Here is a 13,555-nt window from a genome sequence, read left to right as displayed (position 1 = left end):
GACAGCAGAGCTGAAAAACAGAGGCTTAAAGAGAGTTTCTAGTTCTCCCTTGTCTGGACAGACACAAGCCCAACTCCTAGCACATGGAAGCTCACAGCAGACTGGCAAAACAGAAAGCTCCATGAAAACTGTGCAAAATAAAGTTATTTTGCATAACTACTCCTTGCTTGTGGAAGTACTGGCTACTAGCTGCGTGCATGTTGTGTTTCCTCAGGGAAGCAGAGCTTCCACGCCAGCTAAACACAGAAGCATCTGTGCTTGCACACTAACTACCGCTTCGTTTCCTTCGAGGGCCTGGGTTTCTGTGGGCATCTCCTTAAACGTGGGTGTGGACTGGCACTGAGGACAATGCAGTCGCCCCGCTTGTCTCTCACACCGGAAGTAACACAGTGAAAGGGCCTAGAGCTACCTTATGAGCTCTCACTTTTTCAACTGCCGCTTTAAAACCCGAGCTGTGTCCTGGCGCAGTGCCACCGCACGCTACCGTCATTATTCTCGGCTTACCCTCTCTGCCACAGTGATCAGTCCTCCCTTAGAGCCAATCCTTCAAATGCACAAAGAGGGGGATTCATGAACAAGAGCTGCTGATTAACTTGAAGGTGGAAGAAGAGGACTGTAGAGTGTGCTATTTTTAAACAACTATCACTCGTAATTTAACAGTAAAATAAATAAAAGGGGAATCAGATCTTAAACCCAGCCAGCCCTTCCTGTCAGTTTATGTTATTGTATTTCAGTCATGGTTCCCATCTTTGGTCACCTAGACTGGACCCCTTCATCATTCTGATTCTCCCAGGGACATCCAAGTGTTTGGAGTGCTGGGCAAAGGTATCACTTGCTACTGAAGAATAGTGATAACCTAGTCAGAAGGCCCTGGACAAGGATAGAGAGAAGAAATCCGTGAAATACCAATCGATATTTTCCAAAATCCATTCATAACTAAAATAGAAATAAAGGGTAACTCCTTTCATTTTACAAAGAACATCTCAAATATCCTGCAGCTGCTATCATATTCAACAGTGAGAAGTGTAAAGCCTTCCTCGGAGATCAGGAACGAGGTAGGAATGTCCTCTTACAACACTGCTTTCCAGCAACGTACTTACTTAATGTAGTAAGACCAAATAAATGCACTAATGAATCAAAGAAATAAGAGAAGAAAAGGTATACAGATGGAAAAGGACAAAATCAAAGTCTACTCCTGGATGATGCAATCATTTATGGAGAAAACATAAAGGTGACAAAATACAAATTTCTTGCAATTGAAAATGCTGCAAAAAAGGCAGCAGGGCTGCAGAATATATGTCAGATACACAAAAGTCATCCATTCCTATTTATACCATTATAAACAAATAGAGTCTGAGATAAAAAGCAATACCATTTACATTAAGGCCGAAAAGAAATATTTAGACATCTACCTAACAATATTCATACAGTTCACATGGTGAGAAAGATCCAGAATAATCAATACAGCATTGAAGAAATAGAATGAAGTTGACTCTATAGCAACCAGGACCGTGAGGCGCTGGTGAGAGAGCACACACATAGAGAATGGAGCAGGTCAGAGAGCTTAGGAATGGACCCACAGAGATGTGCTCAACTGAGCTTCAGCACAGATTAGGAGCAATGCAATCGACTGAGACATTTTTCCAAAAATGATGCGCAAGAAACGAGACACATGTATGTGTGTGTCAAGGGTGTGTGTGTCTAAACTCAGACTATACAGTTTTCAACAACAAAATCAAAGTGGACCATAAACTTAAAGCTATAACATAAAACTATACAAAAAAAATCCCAAATGATATAATAGAAGAAAAGACATAAGAATCAACACCAAAGCTATGATCTGTGAGAGAAAGAATTGCTATGCTAGCCCTGGGCTGCCAAGATGGCTCAGCAGACAGTGGTACTTGCTGTGTAAGCCTGATGACCAGAGTTCAAACCTAGGAACCCATGTAAAGGTGGAACAAAGAACTGACTCAACAAAGTTGTCCTCTCATCTCTGCATGCATGCTGTGGCACATGTGCCCACACAGGCACATCATACACACACACACACACACACTCACTCACACATACACCTAGTGTCTAGCACTTTGGAAGGGGAGGTTGGACTGTCATTGCATGTTCCAGGTCAGCTTGCCTTATATAGTGAAATCCAGGCAGCCTCGGCTAGGTAGCAAAACCCTGTGCTAACCCTCACACCCTCTTCATAATATAAAAGAGAAAGAAAAAGAACCAAACATCTCACTGAAGATGATGATAAATGGACCGCAAAGAAGTAATGAAAAGATGCCCAGCAGCATGGGACATTACGGACCTGATAGCATACAGTATGACTATATACCTCTTAGGATTCCTAAAATCTCACATTCTAACACCAGGAAGGGTCAGTGAGTGTAGAAAATAGGAACCTTCCTTTTTCTCAGGAAGGAAAGCAGTGGAAGACAGTTTAGAGCGCCTCCTTTTCCTCCTCTGTGAGATGACTTCAATATGTAGCCCAAGATAGCTTGGACCTCCTTATGTAGCCCAGGCTGTCCTAGAACACATGGTAAGCTCCCTGCCTCACCCTCCTAAGTGCTGGAGTTAACAGTGTGATACAATACCCAGCTGGCATTTCTTATAAAACTAAACATAGCAACGGCCCCTTTTGAAACTTACTCAAATAAGGTGTCCATGCAAACACATGAACATACGTGTTGATATCAGATTTGTTCGTAATTGCCAAAACATGGAAACAGCCATCATGTCCTCAAGTAAGAATGGAGTTAAACTTTTACCCTAGCAATGTGATCATTTTCTTGGCACTAAAAAGAAATGAGCAATGAGGCCATAAGAAGACATAGAGGTATTGTGGTGGTTTGAATGAGAGTGCCTCTTATTGGCTCATATATTTGAATGCTTGGTCCCCAGCATTCAAGGCGTTTAATAGGTTAAGAACTGTTTAAGAAGGATTAGGAGGTGTGGCCTTGTTGGAGGAGGTATGTCACTGGGGGATGGGCTTTGAAGTTTCAAGCCAGTCTCTGTCTGTCTGTCTGTCTGTCTCTCTCTCTCTCTCTCTCTCTCTCTCTCTCTCTCTCTCTCTCTCTCTGCCTCCAACTTGCCCTCAGCTACTGCTCTAGCACCATGCCTTCCTACTGTCTTGCTCCCTGCTGGGATGGTCATAGGCTCACCCTCTGAAACTGTAAAAAGCCCCCAGAGAAGTTGCCTGGGCCGTGGTACCTCTACACAGTAACAGAAAAGGAACTGAGATAAGCCAGCCTGAAAAGCTACTTGCCGTATGACTCTTCCTATGGGGTCTAGCAACTGCACTTTGAGACTGAACCCCAATCAGCAGAAAACTCACATCCATGTGAACGCATGCACATGATATAGACCAGCTTTGTTCACATCAGTTTTCTCACAGTGGGCCAATTGGGTAACTCATTATTAGATCTTTAGTTGTGGTTATAGCCAGTCCTTGAAAGACTGTAACCTTGAGAGAGGCTAATTTCTATGAGGGAGGTGATCTCTAATGAGCCTGAAAACTGAAGACTGTCTGCCAACAGCACTTGAAGCAGCTGAGACAATGATCCTGGGTCTAAGGCGGACTTGAGTGAGACTATGCCTGTGACATTCACAAAGGAGAAACTTGCAAAGCTGGCACACACACATGTCTAAAGGCAGGGAATAGCCTTTGGCATTGTGCTTAAGAAGAACAGCTGGGCACAGCAATATACGTCTATCATGCCAGTACTCAGGAGGATTGAGGCTTTGAATCTAGCCTGACTTGGTTACATAATGAGACCATGAAGAAGGAAAAAGAAAAAAAGAAAAAGAAAAAGAAAAAGAAAGAGAAAGAGAAAAAGAAAAAGAAAAAAAGAAAAAAAGAAAAAAAAAGGAAAAAGAAGGAAAACATGGTTGAAAATACGAACTTCAAAAATTTCAAGTTCTAAGGCCTGGAAAGTTTGTTCCACAGTTAGGAGCATTGTCTGTTCTTCCAAGGAACCCAGCTTCAACTAAAGACCTCGTAGCTCACAACCATCTGTAACTATAGTTCCAGGGGACCAGGAACCCTTTTCTGGCCTCATTGGGAACCAGGCACACATGTGATACACAGACAGACAGATAAGACAAACACTCATACATACACAAATAAAAATGAACTTTTCTTTCAAGTTTTATTCTAACTTCAAGTGCATCACTAACTAGTCTCACAAAAAAAGTTGCTAATATTTGGAGACTTATATCTGAGACATTTTCAAATACTGAGAAAAACGAAGAAAAAATAGAGGTGCAGTTCAAATGTAGCCAGCAGAACAACAGCTTAATAATTTATAGTCTCTTCGATTTTGAATTTTATTTACATATTTTATTTAGCATTTGTGTACCGTGTATATTTGTGAATGAGGGCATGCATGCCACTCTATATGCCTGGAGGTTCGAGGGAAACCTCAGATGTTCATTCTTGCTTTCTACATTGCTTAAGACAGGGTCTCCTAAAAAAATTATAATTAGGTTTATTTGTGTGTGAGGGGGGGGAACCTTGGCACACATGGGGAGGTCAGAGAGCAGTTTACAGGAGTCTGTTCTGTCCTTCCACCATGTGAGTTTTAGGGAGTCAAACTTAGGCCATCAGTGTCATCTCCTTTGTCTCTTAGGGTTTCTTTGTCATTTTCTGAGTACATGCTGGGCTAGCTGGCCCATAAACTTGTGGGAATTCTCCTGCCATCTCTCAGAATGGCCGAAGGATATCTACTAACAGTGGGGCACTGAGATTTTAGATGTTCATGCTATGCTTCTAACTTTTTACATAGGGACTGGAGATTAGAACTCATGTCCTTACACTTGCATGGCAAATGCTTTTGCCCACTGAGCCATCTCCCCAGCCCCAAATCTGAGTTTTATATTACAAAACCAAACCAAACCAAACCAAACCAAAACAAAACAAAGCAAACCAAAACAAAACAAAAAACTGATGGCTTCTTTTGTGCCATTGGCTCTGGAATAGTGTGGTATTACTCATATTCCTTAAAGGAATAGCCTCAGTCCCTAGCCACCTGGCTCAAGAATTAAAATGCCCATGGGGGCTATGAACAAGGCTAGCCCAGCCTGTATGCAGAGTCTAGCTGTAGCCTCTGGACTGTGCTGTTCTCGCATGTCCAAAAGCTGATCTTCATCCTGGACAAATTCTCTTTCAAATGGAATATGCGGTCACTCTTGACAGTCCAAGGAGAAATGGCAGAGGGCTTGATGCCCCCCAAAGCTGATGGGAGTTTCTATGGTTCCTCCAGATATAAAAACTCTCTGTAAGCAAGAACTCCAGGCAGGGTTTCTCTTACAGTGTGGCTGACTCTGTAAAACAAATATTCTTTCTTTGGCTAAACAATTTTAGTCTCTGCCAAGAGCCGGGGCAACCTAGTGCCCTGGAACATGACTTCAACTTGAGTCTCCTGGTTTGGATTCCAACCCAATCCCTTCTACTTTGATCTTACTTTAGCTTACTTTTTATCTAGTTAGGGTTTCCATTGCTGTGATAAAACACCATAGACAAAATAACATGGGAAGGAAAGGTCTGTTTCACCCACAGTTCCACAGCACAGCTCATCCCCCGAAGGTAGCCAGGGCGGGAATTCAAACAGGGCGGGAACCTGCAGGTAGAAGTTGCTGCACAGGCCATGGAAAAGTGCTGCTTACTGGCTTGTTCCCTTTGTTTTCCAGGACCACAAGCCTAGGTGTGGTACCACCCATAGTGAGCTGGGTTCTCCTACATCAATTTAAAAAAAAAAAATGCACTACAGGCTTGCCCATTGTGGATCTGGTGTGGGCATTTTCTTAACTGCGGTTTTCTCTTCCCAAATGACTCCAGCTTGTGTCAAGTAGTCATAAAACCAGCCTGATACCTCAGACATAATCTGAGGGTTGCTCAAGGAAAATGGACACATTTACTTTGTTGTCTTTTCCACTCCCACTTTTCACTTAATATATATGAGTTTGATTTCTACCACATCTCAGGGCAACTGTCCTCACTCTTGTAAAAAATGGCTGATCCTATGGCCTTATAAGACTATAGGAAAGAGGACCATTGCACATTGGTCCCCAGAACAGAAATTACAGAAGAAACCATGGACTTGGTCTGGCCAATGGAAGAAAGAATATAGTTAGCACACGGTTGCCATTATACCCCCAAATTTAGCAACTGCTGTGATTAAATTCTACTCTTGATGGACCCTACAATTTGGATCCCCTAAATGTCCATAGGGTAAATGCCTGGATCCCAGACTTGTGCTAGTAGAAAGTTATAGAACCATTATTGGGGGCTCAGGAAGGTGTTTTCATGTCACTGGGTGTACACGTTAGCAGGAGATGCTGAGATTCAGGTCCTTTCCTGTTCCTCTCCTTGGCTTCTTGGCCATGAAGTGAGTGCTTTTGCTCCCCCAACCCCACACCATGCACTCTCACCACGGTGCACCACCACAGGTTCAAAAGCAACAGGGTCCAATTAATACGGACCAACACCTCTAAAACCATGAGCCAGAATAAACGTTTCCTCCTTGTGAGTTGATTATCTCACATGTTTGTTATAGTGACATGATGTTGACTGGCACAGGTGGGGTGAACCATAAGCTTGAAGAATAAGAGATTTAGAGCAATTCTGAAAAGAGTCAAAGTTCATGTGTCCAGCATAGCCTTGTGAGAACAGGGACACGACAAGACCAGATTCACAAAGCTGTGCCCCATCACTCAGGTTTCTAGGACCTGAGGTTTAAAAGTGCAAGAGTCATGAAGTCACACTGCTAAATTGAAATGCTCCAGGAATTGTCAGTCAACATAATTTTGCATAGTAAATTAGCTCAAACTCATTTGGTTTTGCTTGCGTTGTCTACGAATTGGCTGATGCAGGCTAGATTTGACTGGCTAGTTCTGCTTCAAGCTGTTGGTTTACCTGTGCTTGGCTCCTCATTAAGAGCAGAGCTCAGATGTGCTCCATATGTATTCATGTGTTCCAGGGCTCAGGCTGATGGGACAGTAGCTACCTATGAGGACATCTTTTCATAGCATGTTAGGACTCCAGGAGGGCACGCCCAACAACATCAGTGTGGTTTAAGCTTTTGTTGACACGATATCTTCTGATATCCTTTAGCCAAAAAAGAAAAAGGTCAGGGGGCTGAGTCCACAGAATAAATACTTCCTGTCTCCAACAAGAAGAACTGAGAACTGCAAGTCACGTGGCACAGGGTGGATGTGCAGATAGGAGTGAAGACCTGGTACAGTAAGTCAGTATATTATGCTGAGCATAATTTACATCCATCTTATGGGTCACACAGGTGGAGCAGGCACCAAGTCTCATAGGTCAGACAAGACAGGTTTGGACACAAGGTCACTTAGACTAGCACTTGTAAAGGATTATATGAGGCCCGTGGATGACATCTAAGCCAAAGCATCTGAAAGCAGAAAATGAGGTCAAGCCAGAGACACAGGATTGAAACTACAAACTCAAGATGTGAAGTGAGTGCAATCCTGGCACTTGAGAGGCTGAGGCAGTAGCTCATGAAGTCCACAGCCATTCACAGAATTCTCAACAAGACCCTGTCTCGTTATTTGATGCTTAAAGTGAAGGTGCGAAGCTAAGCTACTTCTCCAGTTCTTGTCCCAGTTGCATTTCTTGGACCCTGCTTATTTCTGCATTTGTATTATTAACCTGTTTCTCCAGATCTATACAGTCTGCCTTCCCAGGGTGTGGTGATCATAAAAAGAGAAAGAGTTATTAATATTCTAAGGTGTGTGGGGGAAGGGGATGTCTCGGTGGGCCCATGCAAGACATCCCTTCCCCCTGAGAAACCAGCCACATTGGTATATCATAGAATAGGGTTTATTCAGGGCATGGCATGGGAGGGGAGTTAAGAGAGTAGTAGAGGCAGAGAAAGGCAGAAAGAAGGAGAGAAGAGAGAAGTAGAGGCTGGCCATGACCATGTGGAGAGAGGGGGGAAGGGAATGGAGGGGGGGCAAGTAGGAAGCAAGAGTATGAGAGTAGAGAGTCAAGAGAGAGAGGAGGGGGCAAGTAGCCCCTTTTATAGTGGGCCAGGCCTACCTGGCTATTGCCAGGCAACTGTGGGGTGGAGCATACCTGGCAGCTGCCAGGAACTGTACCAACACAGGGTGCTGTCTACATTGATTTAGCTTCCTTTGGGCTATGGTGTTGGCTTGCGTTTGTGCTGCTTACAGTCTATGACCTGTGACTTTTTATTTAAATGCCCATCAGACACCATTATGGGTTTTGGGTGACCCAAAGATTTAGTAGCTTTTAGATTGGCTTGTGCTATCTCTGATAGGCTGTGATCATGGGAGGTGGCATCATGTGGTGTGCATGAAAGGTCAGACTCTCCTAGGAAGAGATGACAATGAGTATGTCTGTTGCATAGTTCCAGGAGATGTAGAAAAACAGGGAATATGCCACCAGGAAATATTCTGCAGTTTCCCCCAAAGAATTTATATGAATAGAACTGGCATAGACACAAAACCTTTTCTTCAATTTTGCCTGTAACTTGTTGTGTTCCCAGCATCTTCTGCGAGTGTTTCTGCCATGGCTCTCATTTTAGATATCTGTTTAGATGCCATCACCAGCCAAGGCTACTTGCCTACATGTTCAGCTGGTTCTCAAGTTCAAACAATGTCCCAGAGCCTCTGTCCCTACATTAGTCTTGCTTTCTTAGTTAGCTCTTCCCAGTATGGATACAGCATATGGCAGCAGGTATCCTGCTAGGTTCTCGATGAACACAAGGGATTCTTTTTCCAGTGGCCCTGAGAAAAGTTCCAGACTTATATGTATCAAAGTAAGCATGGGTTGGACCAGTGTAGTAGGGGATGCTTTGATGTTCCACTCCAGTCCTTTATAAGCTGGTGCATCTTTCCTTCTCTTGCCCTTATTCCCACCACCTGCAACCATTTCCAGGATGTGGCTAGCAGCCTAAACCTGTGACCTTAGCTTATGAAGTTGACTGAGGAGAGCCTCTGAGCAGGGGATGCTTCTATCTCCAAGCTTATGACTGACAGTTTAGAAATTACAGAGGACAAATTCCATGTCTCAAGGCAGAAACAACCCTGTAGTATAATTTGGGTCCAACAGTCCATTAGTTACTTTGGTGTTGTTGCAACAGATACCCAATAGGATGGAGGACCTGTCAATTCCTAAGTTTTGCTGGAGAAAAACCAATTCCACCATTTTGGGCCAATTTAAAGTAAGCTTTATTAAGTATTAAATACTGATAAAGACAGGGACTTTGGTCAGGACCATTGCCTGGAATTTCCTAGTTTCGAATGACCTCCAGCCACATATTGCAAGGGATTATAAGGACAACCCTATAGGTCACCATATAATCCCATTGTTATTTTTCAAAAACTACAATTCCCAGCATTCCAGGAAGTTACCTGGTTGCTGGTCAGGTGGGGCTTGCAGGTTACTTTTGGCCATTATAATGGACTTAAGGTGAGGAGCTATTTTAGCTCATGGTAATGGAGGAGACGCAGGCAATTACAGCAAGGAAGGCAGAGCAGAGCAACTCCACTCAGGGAGGGAGGAGTGTGTGGTAGAGGCTGTTCACATCACTGGGAATCTGAAAGCAGAGAGCAAGACAGGAAGTGGACCAGATACAACCTCCCACATCCTATGTCTAGTGAGACTTCCACTAACCAGGCTCTACCTCCTACAGGTTCTCTAGTCAATCCCAAGATAGCCCCATTTTCTGGGGAACAAGTATTTAAGCAAAAGCTATGGGGGATATTCCAGATTCAAACTATAACATAAATGTATGTTATCTTCTCCATGAACAACACTCAGCCAAGCCTAAGCTATGTCAAGATTTTCATAGATACAAGGTCTTTCTCTTATGAATACTCCCTATCTTCTTTCAGTTAATCCTAGTCCTGGGGTTTTCCTTGCATGGAGCCTCAACTAAGACAGTGACATATTTCTTTTTTTTTTTTCTTTTTTTTTGTTTTTTGTTTTGTTTTGGTTTGGTTTGGTTTTTCGAGACAGGGTTTCTCTGTATAGCCCTGGCTGTCCTGGAACTCACTTTGTAGACCAGGCTGGCCTCGAACTCAGAAATCCGCCTGCCTCTGCCTCCCGAGTGTTTTTTGTTTTTGTTTGAGACAGGGTTTCTCTGTGTAGCCCTGACTATCCTGGAACTTACTCTCTAGACCAGGCTGGCCTCAAACTCAGAAATCTGCCTGCCTCTGCCTCCCAAGTGCTGGGATTACAGGTGTGTGCCACCACTGCCCGGCCCAGTGGCATATTTCTGATTCCGTTACTGAATGTGTGGCTAAAGTTACAGGACAAGATCAGTTACATGACTACCTACGCCTCCTAAAACTCCTACAGAATTCAATACTTATGTCGTTAGAGTCCCGATGTTTAAAAAAAAAAATAGCAGCATAGGTATTTAGTCCATACATTCAGAGAAAATGGAATGAATGCGTGCGTGTATGTGTTTATTTCTCAAGACACTTGGTATGTTTGTGTGTGTGTGTGTGTGTGCGTGTGCGTGTGCGTGTGTGTATTTGCACGCACATGTACAGCATGACTGCTAACAGGAGAAGGGGTAATTATGCATTATAATCATAAACAAAGAAGCAGAGCTGGACTGGAAAACCAAAACATTTCTCACTCTGCCAAGAGCCAATGCTCTGCCAATGACCAATTGTGCCAAGCATCTGTGACCCTAAACAGACCTCTCACTTTACAGCTGAAAAAAATTACTCTAGACAACGTGTTTGCTGTTTATTTGCCATCTGGCAAGTCAGGGAATTACTTCAAATAGATGATGAGACTCAGCTTCTCTGTTTAATAGAGTTACTGCAGAGAGCAGTGACTACACTTCTGGAAACAGGTCGCTTGCTGAGTCATTCTCCCTTGCTTGCGACAAGCATTTCACTTTGCATTGAATTTTAATGTGATGTGTCTTCATCTTCCCCAGCCCCCTCTCCTGCACTCTGCTAGACAGTAATTCCTCTTTGGCTGAAGTGACATCACCTGCCTAGCTAGCATGGTCAGGCAAGTCTTGCTGAGAGATTCCAGACATTCTCCACAGCCTTTCTCATCCCAAGGTCACCTGGGATCTCTGCCCTCAGGGATCCTGGGTGAAAGAACTCTGCATCTGGAGGAAGAATCAGTTTGTTTCAGTGAGACATTAGTGAAATTCCAGACTAAACTAAAGAAAAATCTGACTACTTTATATAACATTGCCCTGAATTAAAAGTAGGATTTCTATCAATTTTCCTGAGATTATGTCAATGTTGAAAGCCACTGAGCAATCTTATTCTACAGAGATATTTGTTACAAGCTTCATTCTGGATGGAAGCAAAACCCAAGTGAGGAAGACCTACTAGAAGGCTGTTTGAGTAGTACAAAGAAAGGAATTAAGGCTGGATAGGGCTCAATGGTTAAGAGCACCTCCAGAGGACCTGAGACCTATTCCCAGGACTCAAGTTCCATGCTGGGCAGCTCACAACCATCTGTGACTCTGGGGGGTGTAGCTCCAGAGAATCCTACACACTTATTTGGCTTCCATGGCCACCCATGTGTGTAGTATGCACACACACACACACACACACTAAACCTTTTAAAAAAAAAAAAACACACACACACACAAGAGAAAGCCAGGCAGTGGTGGCACATGTTTTTAATCCCAGTATTCTGGAGGCAGAGACAGGCAGATCTCTGAGTTTGAGGCCAGCTTGGTCTACAGAGCAAGTTCCTGGACAGCCAAAGCTACACAGAGAAACCCTGTCTCAAAAGTAGAACAAAACAAAACCAAAAACCAACCAACCAAACAAACAAACAAAAAAATACACAGAGAACCTCTTTAATAAAGAAAGTGATCAGAGATGCCTTTTAGGTCAAACTGACAGCCTCCAAACATGTCTTGCTTCACTATGCTAAATGAGGTGGGGCCTGCCCTGCAGATACCAAAAGAAATCTCTTAGGACTACTGTCCTCAGAATCTCCCCTGAGCAGTTGCTATAGCTGCCATGAGCTGACAAGGGGAAGGAATCTAGGTCAGAATATGTAACCTTCATAATCAGGCCTTGCAGCAGCAAACAAGCCTTATGACTTGGTTCACTAACACAAGAAGAAGAAAGAAGAAAGAAGAAAGAAGAAACAAGAAAGAAGAAAGAAGAGGAAGAGGAGGAGGAGGAAGAAGAAGAGGAGGAGGAGATATATTTTTATGGCTACATTCATATATGGGTGAATATAATTATATACTAAAGTGAGAACGTGACACGGGCAAGAGTGTGAGAGAGGAAGAGAAAAGAGAGAGAGGCCAGAGAGAGAAGACTAGGAGAAAGCCAAGAGGACCGAGAGAGAGAGAACCAAGAGAACACAGGGCAAATGGTCAAAACAACTGTTATAACAGGAATGGGAAGCCAGGGAAGGGAAATGAAGCCCATGAGCTGGAGAGGTTTAGGGTCGGGGGCAGGGTGAGAGGAGCTGAGAGAGGCTGGGATGCAGGCCAGCAGACTCTCTAACAGGTACTTGCAATGCCAAGGGAACCTAGAGGCCAGCATGCGGTTTGGTATGCTAATAGACACCGCAGGTAGCCATTTGTTCCTAGGTTTCTTTGGACCAGACAATAATCTGAGCTAAACTAATTTTCAGCCAGTTAAATATGCATGAAACTTTCAAGTTATCTATTTTTAAAATATTTTTTATTAATTTTCATTATACGTATGTGTGTGGATATATACATACATGAGTGTGCAGTTGTCCATGGAAGGCATGGGTCTGAGCTCCTGGGAGTGGAGTTACAGGCAGCTGTGAGCCACCTAGATGGTTCAGAGGTGCCAAACTCTAAGGATTCCACCAATTAGATCAATTAGAGGTTGAAGAACCTCCATGAGACTTGGGAACCATACAAACATCACAGCCCACTTGCCTCTGACATTGGACCAGCTGTAAGTACCTGCTCTGTAATCCCCTGGACCAGCTGTGAGCATCTGCTCTGTAATCCCCTGGACCAGCTGTAAGCATCCACTCCAATCCCCTGGACCAGCTGTAAGCGTCCACTCCAATCCCCTGGACCAGCTGTAAGCATCCACTCCAATCCCCTGGACCAGCTGTAAGCGTCCACTCCAATCCCCTGGACCAGCTGTAAGCATCCACTCCAATCCCCTGGACCAGCTGTAAGCGTCCACTCCAATCCCCTGGACCAGCTGTAAGCATCCACTCCAATCTCCTGGACCAGCTGTAAGCGTCCACTCCAATCCCCTGGACCAGCTGTAAGCGTCCACTCCAATCCCCTGGACCAGCTGTAAACGTCCACACCAATCCCCTGGACCAGCTGTAAGCGTCCACTCCAATCCCCTGGACCAGCTGTAAGCATCCACTCCAATCTCCTGGACCAGCTGTAAGCGTCCACACCAATCCCCTGGACCAGCTGTAAGCGTCCACACCAATCCCCTGGACCAGCTGTAAGCATCCACTCCAATCTCCTGGACCAGCTGTAAGCGTCCACACCAATCCCCTGGACCAGCTGTAAGCGTCCACTCCAATCCCCTGGACCAGCTGTAAGCGTCCACTCCAATC

The sequence above is a fragment of the Mus caroli genome, unplaced genomic scaffold (genome assembly GCF_978045245.1).
Source record: "Mus caroli unplaced genomic scaffold, Mus_caroli_1 scaffold_11, whole genome shotgun sequence".
Classification (NCBI taxonomy): domain Eukaryota; kingdom Metazoa; phylum Chordata; class Mammalia; order Rodentia; family Muridae; genus Mus; species Mus caroli.
The sequence above is the reverse complement of the archived record's forward strand: the minus strand, read 5'-3'. Positions refer to the sequence as shown.